Raw genomic sequence first — 17,294 nt, 5'->3', positions numbered from 1 at the left:
TTTTTTTTTTTTTTTTGAGACGGAGTCTCGCTCAGGATCTGATATCAGTGAAAAATTATTGGCTTGAGGAACTAGATCTAGTTAACCACCAGCTAACTAATATGCTAAATAACTATAGGTAAGTGTATCATAAAGCACAAATATCATTAGACCAAGGGAAGAAGCAATCAAATTACTACAAAAATATGAAGAAAATATGAAGATGTATACAATGGCTTTATCGGTGAATTAATTGTTTCTTCAAGTCTATATCTTGCACCAGCTCCTCCAAATGTTGGACATTCTCATGCTAATATTATTAATATATCTATTATAAAATACAGTAGTTTTCCTTTAAGAGAGCCTGAGCCTAGGGCCAGGAAGGTAGACTGTACAGGAAACAGTTGACTCAGTAGGTCTGAGTTGCTCAAACTTGTACATTTTCAGAAGGGTCTATTGTCATGAATGGTCCTTGTCCAGCTACTGGGAATTGAGGTCTTGGAATGTTCTAACTAATAAGATTGTTTTGCATACTTGGAACTTTTACCCACAGTGTACCAATTTGTCTACATAGCCTGTGAGGGCCACTTCTTGCCCAGCATGTGGAAGACAGAGCACAGACCAGTCTGATGTAGCCCACACCTGCTTTTGCTCCTCCACCAGCTTAACACAAAACGCAGAAACTTTTGGGAGCTCTATGGTCCCACCATTGCCTGAGACACCAAAGTACCTCCCCTGGGTAATGTAAAGCAAGCACAAATCTCACCACTACCACCACAGCTGGTGCTCTCTTGCAATCGCTATCTCTTGGCTGGAGGCCAACCAATACAGTCCACTACAGCATCTCCAGGTAGAATAACAGTGTCTAGAAAGGAAAAAACTTGTGTGTGACCTCAGCTATCACCACTGCCTGCAGCATCCTGGCTAACCAGGAGGTCCTGAGTCTGTCCACATGACCAGATAATTACTACTGCAACTGGCATTACAGAAAGCTGTCATACTAAGGCTATTTATAACTGAGGAAACTCAAAGAGTCGACATCACTCCCCTGTCACCCCCATCAGTGCTGGTGTTGGTACCCACTGCTGGGAGACTTGAAGACAGGCCATATCACTGGATCCCCTGCAGACACTCCCCAGCAACAGCCTGGAATGTGCCAGCTCCACTGGGCAGCTAGACCCAGAGAAGCGGCAGCATTCAGAGTAGTCTGGCTCTCAGGGACTCCTACTCCTAGGGGAAGTGGCAGCATACCACATCAAAGTAGCACCCTTGTAGGACAAAAAAAAAAAAAATCCAGATGGAAGGCCTTGCATTCCAGAAATTTCTACTTGTGGGAAGTTTCCTTCAGCAGAGGTACAGGTAAGGTGCTGGGCTCAGCAGGGAAAGTCTGCGGTTCTACCTTAACAGTCAGGCAGCCCTGGTGCTTGTGAAGGGTCTTGGAGAAGGGGACTTCTTTTCCCAGTCGTCCACCATTGAAGACAAAGCTTGGGCTTCCACCATGGGAGCTCAGCATGGGTGCATCTGTAGACAGCTTTTCTGGAACACTTCAAGGTGACTGTATCCCCACAGAAGTAGTGCCCTCCAGGTTCAGGCTTACATGAGGAGTAGAGTCACAATACTTCTCTACTTGGACTATCAATATTCTTTCAGATAAAAAGAGGTATCTGTCTGATCTGAATAGCTGAAACACTGAGTCAGGAGTGTGACTGGAAATGGGATTGCTTTCCGGCTAGCCTGGCAGGGGAGCTGACATGGCTCCCACCCTTTCCCCTGATAAGACCTTAGTGCATTACACTGAGAGCTCCTCCAGCCACTGTTTTCAAGGCTGGGACCTCTTCCCACCATGGGGTATTCTATTTATCCACCTGTTTTAGACACAGCCAGTTTCTATCTGGGGACACCCCCTCTACTGACCTGAAGCGTAAACTATTCAACCCAATAAATAAAATACAGAAGAAAAATAAATACATAAAAAAGTGCAGACTACAGGGGAAAGAGACAAGTTTCAAAAGATACCTCTGCCACTCCAACCCCACAGGAAACAGTGAACTTAATCATATACCAAGCACACTGCTACTAAAACAAGCATCTGGGGAAGTTAACATACAAAGACTCTCTATAAACAAGGAACTCATACAGAGTCTTCAGCCTTGAAAGCACTGAGAACTGAATAGGCTACAATAAACTGTAAACATTAAACTCAAATCCTTAAAGGGGGAAAGAAATTTTTAAAACACAGTTTAATAAAAAATCAATTCAAGAATAATTAGAAAAAATAGTCCTCCCTCTCCCTCTCCCTCTCATCTCCCTCTTTCTACGGTCTCCCTCTCCCTCTCATCTCCCTCTTTCTACGGTCTCCCTCTCTTGCAGAGCCTGGACTGTGCCGCCATGATCTCGGCTCACTGCAACCTCCCTGCCTCGGGCTCCAGTGATTCTCCTGCCTTGGCCTGCCGAGTGCCTGGGATTCCAGGCACGCGCCGCCACTCCTGACTGTTTTTTGTATTTTTGGTGGAGACGGGGTTTCGCCGTGTTGACCGGGCTGGTCTCCAGCTCCTGGCCTCAGGTGATCTGCCTGCCTCGGCCTCCCGAGGTGCTGGGATTGCAGACGGAGTCTTGCTCACTCAATGCTCAATGTTGCCCAGGCTGGAGTGCAGTGGCGTGATCTCGGCTCGCTACAACCTCCACCTCCCAGCCGCCTGCCTTGGCCTCCCAAGGTGCTAGGATTACAGCCTCTGCCTGTCGGCCACCCTGTCTAGGAAGTGAAGAGCGTCTCTGCCTGGCCACCCATCGTCTGGGACATGAGAAGCCCCTCTGCCCGGCCATCCCGTCTGGGAGGTGAGGAGCGCCTCTGCCAGGCTGCCACCCTGTCTAGGAAGTGAGGAGCGTCTCTGCCTGGCTGCCCATCGTCTGGGATGTGAGGAGTGCCTCTGCCCAGCTGCCCCGTCTGGGAAGTGAGGAGTGCCTCTGCCCGGCTGCCCCATCTGGGAGGAAGTGAGGAGCACCTCTGCCCGGCTGCTCCGAATGGGAAGTGAGGAGTGCCTCTGCCCGGCCGCCCCATCTGGGAGGAAGTGAGGAGCGCCTCTGCCCGGCTGCCCTGAAAGGGAAGTGAGGAGCGCCTCTGCCTGGCCGCCCCCTCTGGGAAGTGAGGAGCGCCTCTGCCTGGCTGCCCCCTCTGGGAGGAAGTGAGGATCGCCTCTGCCTGGCTGCCCCGAATGGGAAGTGAGGAGCGCCTCTGCCTGGCCGCCCCCTCTGGGAAGAGAGGAACGCCTCTGCCCAGCCGCCACCCCATCTGGGAGGTGAGGGGCGTCTCTACCCGGCCGCCCTGCCTGGGAAGTGAGGGGCGCATCTGCCCGGCCGCCCTTCGTCTGGCAGGTGGGGAGCGCCTCTGCCCGGCCGCCCCATCTGGGAAGTGGGTGCCTCTGCCTGGCCTCCCCATCTGGGAAGTGGGTGCCTCTGCCTGGCTGCCCCATCTGGGAGGTGAGGGGCATCTCTGCCCGGCTGCCCCATCTGGGAGGTGAGGAGTGCCTCTGCCCGGCCACCCCGTTTGGGAGGTGAGGGGCGTCTCTGCCTGGCCGCCACCCCGTCTGGGAGGTGAGGAGTGCCTCTGCCCGGCTGCCACCCCGTTTGGGAGGTGAGTGGCATCTCTGCCCAGCTGCCCCACCTGGGAAGTGAGGGGCGCCTCTGCCCAGCCGCTCTTTGTCTGGGAGGTAGGGAGTGCCTCTGCCCGGCCGCCCCGTCTGGGAGGTGAGGAGCGCCTCTGCCCGGCCGCCCCGTCTGGGATGTGAGGAGCGCCTCTGCCCGGCCGCCCCGTCTGGGATGTGAGGAGCGCCTCTGCCCGGCCGCCCCGTCTGGGATGTGAGGAGCGCCTCTGCCCGGTCGCCCTGTCTGGGATGTGAGGAGCGCCTCTGCCCGGCCGCCCCATCTGGGAAGTGGGGGGCACCTCTGCCCGGCTGCTCTTCATCTGGGAAGTGGGGAGCGCCTCTGCCCGGCCGTCCCGTCTGGGAGGTGGGGAGCGCCTCTGCCCGGCCGCCCATCATCTGGGATGTGGGGAGCGCCTTTGCCCAGCTGCCACCCCATCTGGGAGGTGAGGAGCACCTCTGCCTGGCCGCCACCCCATCTGGGAAGTGAGGTGCGCCTCTGCCCGGCCGCCCCATCTGGGAAGTGAGGAGCGCCTCTGCCCGGCCGCCTCATCTGGGAAGTGAGGAGCTCCTCTGCCCGGCCACCCCGTCTGGGAAGTGAGGAGCGCCTCTGCCAGGCCGCCCCATCTGGGAAGTGTGCCCATCAGCTCCGAAGAGATAGTGACCATCGAGAACGGGCCATGATGATGATGGCGGTTTTGTCGAAAAGGGGAAAATGTGGGGAAAAGAAAGAGAGATCAGATTGTTACTGTGTCTGTGTAGAAAGAAGTGGACGTAGGAGACTCCATTTTGTTCTGTACTAAGAAAAATTCTTCTGCCTTGGGATGCTGTTAAACTATAACCTTACCCCCAACCCCCTGCTCTCTGAAACATGTGCTGTGTCAACTCAGGGTTAAATGGGTTAAGGGCGGTGAAAGATGTGCTTTGTTAAACAGATGCTTGAAGACAGCATGCTCATTAAGAGTCATCACCACTCCCTAATCTCAAGTACCCAGGGACACAAACAGGGCCAAAGCCCGCAGGGACCTCTGCCTAGGAAAACCAGAGACCTTTGTTCTCGTGTTTATCTGCTGACCTTCTCTCCACTATTATCCTATGACCCTGCCACATCCCCCTCTCTGAGAAACACCCAAGAATGATCAATAAATACTTAAAAAAAAAAAAAAAAGAAAAAGAAAAAGAAAAAATAGTCTAGCCAAATGAGAAGGAACCAAAAAAAGTAATTTTGGCAATGTGGCAAAATAGGGTTCTATAACACCCTCAAAAATTCACACCAACTCTCCAAGAATGGATCCAAACCAAGAGAAATCATTGAAAAACCAGATAAAAAATTCAAAAGGTTGATTGTTAAGCTACTAAAGGAGATACGAAAGAAATGTAAAAACCAATCTGAAGAAATATTAAAAAAAATCAGAATATGAATGAAAAATTTTCTAAAAGATGGATATTTTAAAGAAAAAACAATCAGAACTTTTGCAAATGAATTACACATTTAGGGAATTACAAAATGTAGTGGAAAGTTTTAAGAATACACTAGACCTGGTAGAAGAATGAATTTCACAGTTCAAAGACAAGGCTTTTGAATTAACTCAGACAATTTTTTTAAATATCAAAATAAATGAACAAAGTCTCCAAAAAACATGGGATTGTGTAAAAGGGCTAAACCTAAAAAGGAATGGTGTTCCTGAGGGAGAAGAGAAAGCAAAAAGTTTGGAAAACTTATTTTAGGGAATAATCGAGGATAATCTCCCGGACCTTGATAGAGATTTAGATATCCAAATACAAGAAGCCTGAGAGAAATCCTAAGAGATTCATTGCAAAAAGGGTATCACCAAGGCAAACAGTCATTAGGCTTTCTAAACTCAAAGAGAAGTGAGATAAAAGCATCAGGTAACCTAAGAAGGAAAACCTATCAGACTAACAGCAGGCTTCTAAGCAGAAACTTTACAAGCCAGAAGGGAATGGGGTCCTATCTTTAGCCTCCTTAAACAGAATGACTGTCAGTCAAGAATTTGGTATCCAGCAAAACTAAGTTTCATACATGGAAGATAAATAGTCTTTTTCTGACAAATGCTGAGAGAATTTATCACTACCAGACCAGCTCTACAAGAAATGCTAAAATTAGTTCTAAATCTTGAAACAAAAGATCAATATCCAACAGAATAGAACCTCTTGAAAGCATAAAACTCAGAGGGCCTATGAAACAATAACACAATGAAGAAAACAAAGTATAGGTATCAACTAATATGATGAATAGAACAGCACCTCACACTCCAACATTAACCTTGAATATAAATGGCCTAAATGCTCCACTTAAAAGATAACAGATTGGCAGAATAGAGTTTAAAAATCACAAACCAAATGTATGCTATCTTCAAGAGACTTGCCTAATATGTAAGGACTCATATAGACTCAAGGTACAAGGGATAGAATATATACTAAATGCAAATGGAAACCAAAAGAGAGCAGGAGTATCTATTCTTGTATCAGATAAAACAAACTTTAAAGCAACAACAATAAAAAAATACAAAGAAAGTCATGATGAAATGATAAAAGGATCAATCCCCAGAAAAAAATTACAATCCTAAATATACATGCACCTAACTCTGGAGATCCTAGATTCATAAAACAATTACTACTAGTCCTAAGAAAAAACATAGACAGCAACACAATAATAGTAGGGAACTTCAGCACTCCACTGACAGCACTGGACAGATCCTCAAGGCAGAAAGTCAACAAAGAAACACTGAATTTAAGCTGCACTCCAGAACAAATGGACCTTACAGATATTTACAGAACTTCTACCCAAGAACAACAGAATATACTTTCTTTTCATCAGCACATAAAACATTGTCTAAAATAGAGCATATAATAGGCCACAAGTCTCAAAACATTTTAATAAATTGAAATCATACCCAGTAACTTTTCAGAACACAGTGGAATAAAACTAGCAATCCACTCTGAAAGGAACCCTCAAAACTATACAAATACATGAAAATTAAACAATCTGCTCCTGACTGACTTTTGGGTTAACAATGGAATCAAGATGGAAATTTAAACATTATTCAAAATGATTAATAATAATGACACAGGTTATCAAAATCCCTGAGTTACAGCAAAAGCAGTGCTAAAAGGAAAGTCTATAGTACTAAATGCCTACATCAAAAAATCTGAAACATCACAAATTGACAACCTAAGGTCACACCTCAAGGAACTAGAAAAACAATAACAAACCAAACTAAAAGCCAGCAGAAGAAAAGAAATAACAAAGATCAGAACACAACTAATGACACTGAAACAAAAAAAAATGAAATCAAAAAGATCAACAAAACGAAAACTTGATTATTTGGAACGATTTAAAAAGTTGATAGAGCATTAGGTAGATTAACCAAGAAAAGAAGAGAGAAGATTCAAATAAGCTCAATTAGAAATGAAAATGGAGACATTAAAACTGACACCAAAGAAATACAAAAGATCATTTGAAACTACTGTGAACACCTCTATGCACACAAACTAGAAAATCTAGAGGAAATGAATAAATTCCTTGAAACATATGGCCTTCCTAGATTAAATCAGGAAGAAATATATACCCTGAACGACCATTAACAAGCAGCGAGACTGAATCAGTAAGTTAAAAATTGCCAAAAATAAAGCCCAGTTCCAGATGATTCACAGCTGAATTATACCAGACATTCAAAGAAGAATTGGTACCAATCCTACTGAAACTATTACAAAAGATTAACAGGGAAACTTCCCTAACTCATTTGATGAAACCAGTATCACCCTGATACAAAAACCAGTAAAGAACATAAAAACAACAAAAAAAATGACAGACCAATATCCCTGATGGACACAGATGCAAACAACCTCACAAAAATACTAGCAAACTGAATCCAACAGCACCTCAAAAAAGATAATACACTATGATAAAGTGGGTTTCATCCTAGGGATGCAGGAATGGTTTAACACAAGTCAGTCAATAAATGTGATACATCACATAAACAGAATTAAAACAAAAACCATATGATCATCTTAATAGATTCAGAGAAAGCATTCAATAAATTCCAGCATAACTTTAAGATAAAAATCCTTAACAAACTAAGTATAGAAGGGACATACCTCAAAATTATAAAAGCCATATATGACAAACCCACAGACTTTATCATAGTAAATCAGGAAAAGTTGAAAGCATTCCCGCTGAGAACTGGAACAAATCAAGGATGGCCACTTTCACTACTTCTATTTAACATAGTACTGGAAGTCACAGCCAGAGCAATCAGGCAAGAGAAAGAAATAAAGGTTATTCAAATTGGAAAAGAAGGAGTGAAAATATTCCTGTTTGCCAATGATAGGATTTTATATGTAGAAATCCCTAAAGACTCCTCCAAAAGACAACTATATTTGATAAATGAATTCAGTAGTCTCAAGTTACAAAATCAGTATACACAAATCAGTAGCCCTGCTATAACCAATGACCAAGCTGAGGAAATCAGGGACTCAATCCCTGTTACAATAGCTACAAAAAACAAAACAAAACAAAACAAAAAAAACACAAAAACACCTAGGATTATACTTAACCAATGGGGTAAAAGAGCTCTACAATGACAACTACAAAAGTACTAAAAGAAATCGTAGAGGACACAAATGAAAACACATCCCATGCTCATGGATTGAAAGAATCAATATAGCGGAAATGAGAATACAGCTCAAAGCAATCTACAGATTCAATGTAATTCTTATCAAAATACCAACATTATTTTTTAAAGATTTAAAAAGTTAATCCTAAAATTCACAGGGAACCACAAGAGTCCAAACAGCCAAAGCAGTCCTAAGCAAAAATAGCCAATCTGGAGCCATAACATTACCTGACTTCAAATTATACTACAAGACTACAGTTACCAAGACATCAGAGTACTGGCATAAAAGTAGATACACAAATGGAATAGAATAGAGAACCCAGAAATAAAGCCTAACACCTACAACCTACTGATCTCCAACAAAGCACACAAAAACATAAATTGAGAAAAAGACACTCTATTTAATAAATCGTGCTAGGTAAACTGGATATCCACATGTAGAAGAATGACACTGGATCCCTATATCTCACCTTTTATAAAAATCAACTCAAGATGGATCAAATACTTAAATCTAAGACATGAAAACATTAAAATTCTAGTAGAAAACCTATGAAAAATTCTTCTGGACATTGGCCCAGGCAAATAATTTATGAATATGTGCCGAGACCAGCTCGGTCGGGGAGACCCTAACCCAGCGGCGCTACAGGAATTAAAGACACACACACAGAAATATAGATTGTGGAGTGGGAAATCAGGGGTCTCACAGCCTTCAGAGCTGAGAGCCTTGAACAGAGATTTACCCACATATTTATTGACAGCAAGCCAGTGATAAGCATTGTTTCTATAGATTAACTAAAAGTATTCCTTATGGGAAATAAAGGGATGGGCCGAGGTAAAGGGATGGGCTCTGGCTAGTTATCTGCAGCATGAACATGTCCTTAAGGCACAGATAGCTCATGCTATTGTTTGTGGTTTAAGAATGCCTTAAGTGGTTTTCCGCCCTGGGTGGGCCAGCTGTTCCTTGCCCTCATTCCGGTAAACCGACAGCCTTCCAGCGTGGGCGTCAGGCTATCACAAGCATGTGACAGTGCTGCAGAGATTTTGTTTATGACCAGTTTTGGGGCCAGTTTATGGCCAGATTTTGGGGCCTGTTCCCAACTTGTCCCCCTTCTTTGTTTTGCAAAGCGATAAAAGCAAAGGCAGCTTTGTCATGGTGAGCTACTTCTCACAGGAGTCAAGATCAGCATCTGCAGACTATATAAAGACAAACAATACAGATTAAAAGCACAATCATCATTGAAATCACAGAGCTTCTAAGTGTTTTTATCCATTTTAATGGGTTACTAGCTGCTAATCTGTCTGCAGCTCCTTCGAGCACTCCAGTTCTGGCATTAAGGTCAGGTGTGCCTGGGATGCTTTAAATATATATATATATATATATATATATATATATTGCAATATCCAAAGACAAGTTTGCAGAGTGTCCTTCTAGATGCTTTTTTATTCTTTCCCAAATTTTGATCTTATTAAGAGCTATTAACAGTTGCCACAAATCCTTATGTTTAGCTCCTACAATGGGCCATATCATTTGAGGTTGAGGTGCCACTATACTGCCATGGTTCCAGATAATAGGAACTCTTGCCATACGTCTTACCATTTGTACCATCTGACCATTCTGTTCGGACCAGTTGAACACAGTGTGGCTGTGACATGCAGACTAAGAGGTGCAATTCAAGCTAAACATCCCCTTAGGGGACCAATCAATAATGATTCCATAGGAATCGTTGTGCAGCACCTCTGCCTGTTCTGCAATGCAATCTTCCTAAAAAAGTACGTTCATTTTTTCTGGCCAGGTTCAATTTTGTTTACAAATAGATTTTTGAGGGCGGTATGCCTCAATTATAGGAGCAGACTTATTATGGTAAATATTGAGACCAGAAAGCATGTGTAACTGTGTCATAAAGTGATTATATCCAGGCATTATTGCCAGCCAAGATTGACAAATATGCCCAATAAGTATAACTGATCTCTGTGTCAGCCCTTGTTGAAGGAATACTCACGGCAATGGTGATCACTGCTATCATAGCTACCATTAAATTACTCATTGTGACTGGTTGTCCCGCTTTCCTCAGGTTTTCTTCCACCATCTGTGACAGCTTCTTGATCTGTTCCCAGGTGGATGGCTGTATTCGATGGGTGTTGCTCATGACAGTTGGGGTCCTCCTCAGCATCAGTCTTGACATGACTGCAACTGGGGGGTACTCGGGATCCTCCCAGAATCTCTTCCTCAGCATCTGGTTCATGATAAGGTTTCAGGTGTCCTGAGGGTATCCAAATCAGTGTTGATTTTGGCCTGGAGAAACACAAGCATAACCTCTACCCCAAGTTATTATTTTACCTATTTCTCAACTTTTTGGTATTGGATATCTCCACCAAACCAGTTGTTCTGCTTCTGTCTTTGCAGCTGGTTTCTGTAGATGCTGTTCAGCTGCTGATAACATCTGGCTTTTAGGAAGGCTCAAAAAATTTAAAGCTGGGCCCCGAGCCCTTGGGGCTGTGCAGATGGTAGGGATGCCAACCCTACTGAGGAGCAGATGGCAGAAACAGAGAGAAACGACGAGGAGCAGTTCGAGTGCCAGGAACTGCTCGAGTGCCGGGTGCAGGTGGGAGCCCCCGAGGAGGAGGAGGAGGACCCGGGCCTGGTGGCTGAGGCCGAGGCTGTGGCTGCTGGCTGGATGCTCTATTTCCTCTGCCTCTCTCTTTGCTGAGCTTTCCGCGACGGCCGCCCTGAGGACTTCTGCCGGACCCGCAACAGCGCAGAGGCTATTATTCATGGACTATCCAGTCTAACAGCTTACCAGTTGAGAACAATATGCATATGTCAGTTTTTGACAAGCATTGCAGCAGGAAAAACCCTTGATGCACAGTTTGAAAATGATGAACGAATTACACCCTTGGAATCAGCCCTGATGATTTGGGGTTCAATTGAAAAGGAACATGACAAACTTCATGAAGAAATATAGAATTTAATTAAAATTCAGGCTATAGCTGTTTGTATGGAAAATGACAACTTTACAGAAGCAGAAGAAGTCTTTGAAAGAATATTTGGTGATCCAAATTCTTATATGCCTCTCAAAAGCAAATTGCTTATGATAATCTCTCAGAAAGATACATTTCATTCCTTTTTTCAACACTTCAGCTACAATCACATGATGGAGAAAATTAAGAGTTATGTGAATTATGTGCTAAGTGAAAAATCATCAACCTTTCTAATGAAGGCAGCAGCAAAAGTAGTAGAAAGTAAAAGAACAAGAACAATAATTTCTCAAGATAAACCTAATGGTAATGATGTTGAAATGGAAACTGAAGCTAATTTGGATACAAGAAAAAGGTCTCACAAGAATCTTTTCTTATCTAAGTTGCAACATGGAACCCAGCAACAAGACCTTAATAAGAAAGAAAGGAGAGTAGGAACTCTTCAAAGTACAAAAAAGAAAAAAAGAAAGCAGAAGAGCCACTGAAAGCAGAATACCTATTTCAAAGAGTCAACCGGTAACTCCTGAAAAACATCAAGCTAGAAAAAGACAGGCATGGCTTTGGGAAGAAGACAAGAATTTGAGATCTGGCATGAGGAAACATGGAGAGGGAAACTGGTCTAAAATACTATTGCATTATAAATTCAACAACCGGACAAGTGTCATATTAAAAGACAGATGGAGGACCATGAAGAAACTAAAACTGATTTGCTCAGACAGTGAAGACTGATTGTGTTTGTAAAAGCTTGATGAAAGGACAGTTAAGTATTTTGATCACTGCATTTTGTTTGAAACTTGTGTCATTGATGTATTTTAAAACTTTTGTTTAAACCATTACAGTATTTTTCTGTGACCATCAATTAATATGTGGGTTTGTGCTATAAGAGTTAAAGCATATGCTATCATTGTATTCTTTAAGAACTTTATTTTGATAAAATGTAAATTTGTTGAACCCTGCCACATTTAGTATCCCCACCCCCAAATCCTGTTCCAATGAAAAAATTAAAACCTGATACAAAAAAAAAAAATTTCAGTTAACCTATTTTGTGTCTGTAGGCTGACCTCAACCCTGTAACATAACCCATTAAAATGAATTATTTTTTTAAGGCAGAGTTTCTCTCTGTCGCCCAGGCTGGAGTGCAATGGCGCAATTTCAGCTCACTGCAACCTCTGCCTCCCGGGTTCAAGTGATTCTCCTGCCTCAGCCTCCTGAGTAGCTGGGATTACAGGCACACACCACCACGCCCAGCTAATTTTTGTATTTTTAGTAGAGGCGGGGTTTCACCATGCTGGTCAGGATGGTCTCGAACTCCTGACTTCATGATCCACCCACCTCAGCCTCCCAAAGTGCTGAGATTACAGACGTGAGCCACTGAGTCCTGCCTAAAATGAATTTTCTAGATGATTGAATAACAGTAGTCCTTTGATAGGAGATAATGACTTGGTTTATGGCCTTAATATACTACATAATTATTTAAGATGTTTATTAATAGAATGATAAATGTACAGAGTGACCTATAAGCATGACATACTTTTGCTTTCAGTAGTTTCATGTAAAGAAAAAAACTTGAAAATAGTAATACCTGAGGACCCATGGGAATAATAGACACTGGGGAGGTAGGTTGGGGAGCGGGAGCAAGAGCTGAAAAACTACCTACTGGGGACTCTGCTCACTACCTGGGTGACAGGATCATCCATACCCCAAACCTCAACATCACACAGGATACCCAGCTAACAGACCTGCCCCTGTGTTCCCTGAATCTAAAATAAAAATCAAAATAATTTTTTTAAAAAAGAAAAAGACAATAGTATTACCCATGGGACAAAATTTGTACTATTAGCAAGAATCATTTTGTGTCTCATTTAGAAACAATTTGACTTTTGCTCCAGTGTTTAAACTTTGACAAAAATGGTTTTGAATAGATCTTTATAACCTGATGCCATAAATACAAGATTCTCTGATACCTTCATTTAACATATCAATATTGGGCCTAAAACAGTATTCTGTAAAGCTTAAATTGGTATTAACTATGATCATCTTCATGTCTATGATAGATAATAAACAAGGTCATACATACCTTACTAAACAATTTTGGTTTTTCACCAACATTTTATTCTTTAAAAGATTTAGACTAACAGAATTATTTAGGATTTCGAGTCATGTGCTTTATTTAGCAAGTGAGTAAAAATATTGGAAGATTGAAGTATTTGCATAAAAAAATCAAATGGTAGTGTTTTGTAATCTCTATTGTATTTCTTATTAAGGTTTCATATATTACTTTCCCATTGTTCCTGAATTTGTTATCCTGTATATAAACAGAAACATGGATGAGTAAAAAAAAAAAAAAAAAAAAAAAAAGTTTAAAGATAATAATGTTAGATTCAATTACATATGGGCTGTCCTGTAATCCCTGTTTCTCCCTCTTTTTTGTTTTTGTCATCAGTTGTTCAACTGTATGAAATCATAACTGAGCATTGCAATAAATCTCTTCCCTATAAATTTATAGGTATAGAAGTTATGATTGGTTGAATAGTCCCAGGTTGTTCATCGGGCCCTTCACAAGGCAAAATATAACTACTTGGATATACTTCAGGGGCTTTACCAACTCCAACTGTGTTAAATTGAGTGGGTTGAACTGGCCAAGTGGATGGCCAGTGCTGTAGAGAAATAATTGAAATGTCCGCTCCTGTATCTACCAAACCTTTAAATTTCTTTCCCTGAATAGTTATTTCACAGGTAGGATGTTTATTAGTAATTTGATTCACCCAGTAAGCTGCTTTGCCTTGTTTACTTGTGCTTCCAAATCCTCCTGTTAGTTTAATTTCACTTTTCCCCATTTCCATATACGGCACAATCAGGAGCTGTGCTATACGCTCTCCTGGCTCTGCTTTCCAGGGAACATAAGTAGATATAACAATTTGAATTTCCCCACTGTAATCTGAATCAATGACTCCTGTTTGTATTTCTACCCCTTTTAAATTTAAACTAGACCTTCCTAGAAGTAATCCTATCGTCCCCGCTAGCAAGGGTCCACAGACCCCTGTTGGAACTTTTTGTGGGAGTTCCCCAGGCAGAAGGCTCACAGTTTTTGTGCAGCAAAAATCTACTGCAGCACTACTGGCTGTGGTGGGGGACAGACATTGTACAGACGTGAGGGAATGGCCTGAGCCAGAAATGCCTCGGTTTGGAACGGGGCCAGGGACGGGCCCCTCATGGGTTTCCCGAATTTAAAAGGAAGAGGCTCAAATGTAGCTATAATATTTCTCTGTTGATCTGGGGGGTGTATTCTAACAGGGAACTGCCAAGCCTCTAAATCACCTTCTCATCTAGCTCGCTGAATTCCTGCCTGAATAGAACTGAGAGTGGTCGCTTGAGGCTCTGCTCGAACAGTCACTGGGGCAACTACTTTTCACCCAGTATCCTCTGGAAAAGAAAGATCTGGAGGGCCAGGCCACTCTTTTTCTTCAAAATAAGGAGGGGGTACAGAAGGGTAGGGATGAACCTCTCCCTCCTTTGCCGCTATAGCTTTAGCTGGCAAACAAACCTGCTCTGTCACCTCTTCTGTTACTCATTACACTTTCCTTCTTCCTCATCATTAGTGTGAAAAGGTTCCAAGGTGGAACGAACCAGAGCTCACACTTGTCCCATTGTTACCTTGATGCTTCCAAGCTCCCTTTCTTACTCACCGCAGGGATTGCTTTAAGAGTACTCGTGTGTCCTCCAGCTTAGTTCCACATTCTCCAACTGTCGCTCTGGCAACTCTTTGACCTGGGTTCAAGCCCCATGTATGGGCACCACTTGCCAAGACCAGCTCGGTCAGGGAGACCCTAACCCAGAGGCACTAAAGGAATTAAAGACACACATACAGAAATATAGATTGTGGAGTGGGAAATCAGGGGTCTCACAGCCTTCAGAGCTCAGAGCCTTGAACAGAGATTTACCCACATATTTACTGACAGCAAGCCAGTGATAAGCATTGTTTTTATAGATTATAAGTTAACTAAAAGTATTCCTTATGGGAAATAAAGGGATGGGCCGAGGTAAAGGGATGGGCTCTGGCTAGTTATCTGCAGCATGAACATGTCCTTAAGGCACAGATAGCTCATGCTATTGTTTGTGGTTTAAGAATGCCTTAAGTGGTTTTCTGCCCTGGGTGGGCCAGGTGTTCCTTGCCCTCATTCCGGTAAACCAACAACCTTCTAGCGTGGGTGTCAAGGTCACCATGAGCATGTCACAGTGCTGCAGAGATTTTGTTTATGACCAGTTTTGGCGCCAGTTCATAGCCAGATTTTGGGGCCTGTTCCCAACAAATATGACCTCAAAAGCAAATGCAACAAAACAAAAATAAATAAATGGGACCTAATTAAACTAAAAAGTTTCTGCACAGCAAAAGTAATAATCACAGTAAACAGATAATGAATAAAATGAAAGAAAATATTTGCAAACTATGCATCCAACAAAGGTCCAATATCTAGAATATACAAGGAACTCAAACAAATCAGCCAAAAAAAAAAAAAGTCCCATCAATAAGTGGGCAAATGACATGAACAGACATTTCTCAAAAGAAGATATACAAAATACAAATGGCCAAAAAACATGAAAAAATACTCAACATCACTAATCATCAGGAAAATGCAAATTAAAACCACAATCTGATACCACCTTACCCCTACAAGAAAGGCCATTATTAAAAAGTCAAAAAAATAAGAGATGTTGATGTGGATGTGGTGAAGAGGGAATGCTTAAACACTGTTGGTGACAATGTAAATTAGTACAACCTGTATGGAAAATAGTATGGAGAATTCTTAAAGAACTAAAAGTAGTAGATCTACCATTCAATGAAGCGATCCCACTACTGCATATCTACCCAAAGAAAAAGAAGTAATTATATCAAAAATACACTTGTATGTATATGTTTATTGTAGCAAAATTCACAATTGCAAAACTATGGAACCAACCTAAATGTCCATCCACTAATGAGTAGATCAAGAAAATGTAGTAGGCTAGGTGCAGTGGCTCATGTCTGTAATCCCAGCACTTTTGAAGGCCAAGGTGGGAGAATCACTTGAGTCCAGGAGTTCAAGACTAGCCTAGGCAACATAGCAAGACCTCATCTCTACTAAAATTCCAAAAAAAAAAAAAAAATTAGCCAGGTGTGAGGTGCATGCTACTCCAGGGGCTGAGATGATCACTTTATGGGGGATAGCGGCTGCAGTGAGGCCTGATCATGCCACTGCATTCCAGTCTGCACAACAGAGTGAGACCCTGTCTCAAAAAAAAATGTGGTACATATACAACACCATGGAATACTACTTAGCCATAAAAAAGAATGAAATAATGTCTGTTGCAGCAACTTGAATGGAGCCAGAGGCCATTATTCTAAGTGAAATAACTCAGAAATAGAAAACCAAAACTGTATGTTCTCAGTTATAAGTGGGAGCTAAGCTATGGGTATGCAAAGGCATACACACTGGAATAATGGACTTTGGAGACTGAGAAGGGGTAGGGTGGAAGGGGAGTAAAGGATTAAAAAAACTACATATTCAGTACAATGTAAACTACTCGAATGATGGGTTTACTAAAATCTCAGACTTCAACACTATACAATTTATCTATGTAACCAACAATGACTTGTACACCAAAATATATTTAAATAAAAAAATTTAAAAAAAAACATAGTCTGTGAAATAATGTGACTTATGGGGAACACCTGCTTTCTTTCTTGTGGTCTGTTTTGGTAACTGCAATCAACCATGCAGGCACTGTGTGCCTATGTGACCAAACCCCACTAAAAAAACTTGAATCTTAGGCTCAAATGAGCTCTCAGGTAGACCACACTTCACATGTGTTCCTATAAATTGTAGATAGAGGAATTAAGTGAATCCTGTACAATTCCACTGGAAAAGGACTCTTGGAAGCTTGCACCTGCCTGGTTTCCTCCAGACTGTGCCACATGTGCCTATTCCCTGTGCTGATACTGCCTTGCATCTTTTTGCTGTAATAAGCTATAACCATGAATATAATGACTTCTGGGTACTATGAGTCCTAGAGTTGGTCTTGGGGA

General features: G+C 42.3%; 1 pseudogene; it reads left to right on the top strand.

Moving 5' to 3' along the window:
* The first annotated feature begins 3,191 nt into the window (after positions 1–3,191).
* Positions 3,192–12,036, top strand: LOC100610969 (telomeric repeat-binding factor 1-like; annotated as a pseudogene).
* Positions 12,037–17,294: the final 5,258 nt, after the last annotated feature.

Source organism: Pan troglodytes, chromosome X, assembly GCF_028858775.2.
Source record: "Pan troglodytes isolate AG18354 chromosome X, NHGRI_mPanTro3-v2.0_pri, whole genome shotgun sequence".
Classification (NCBI taxonomy): Eukaryota; Metazoa; Chordata; class Mammalia; order Primates; family Hominidae; genus Pan; species Pan troglodytes.
Note: the sequence above shows the minus strand (reverse complement) of the source record. Positions and strands in the feature narration are given on the sequence as shown.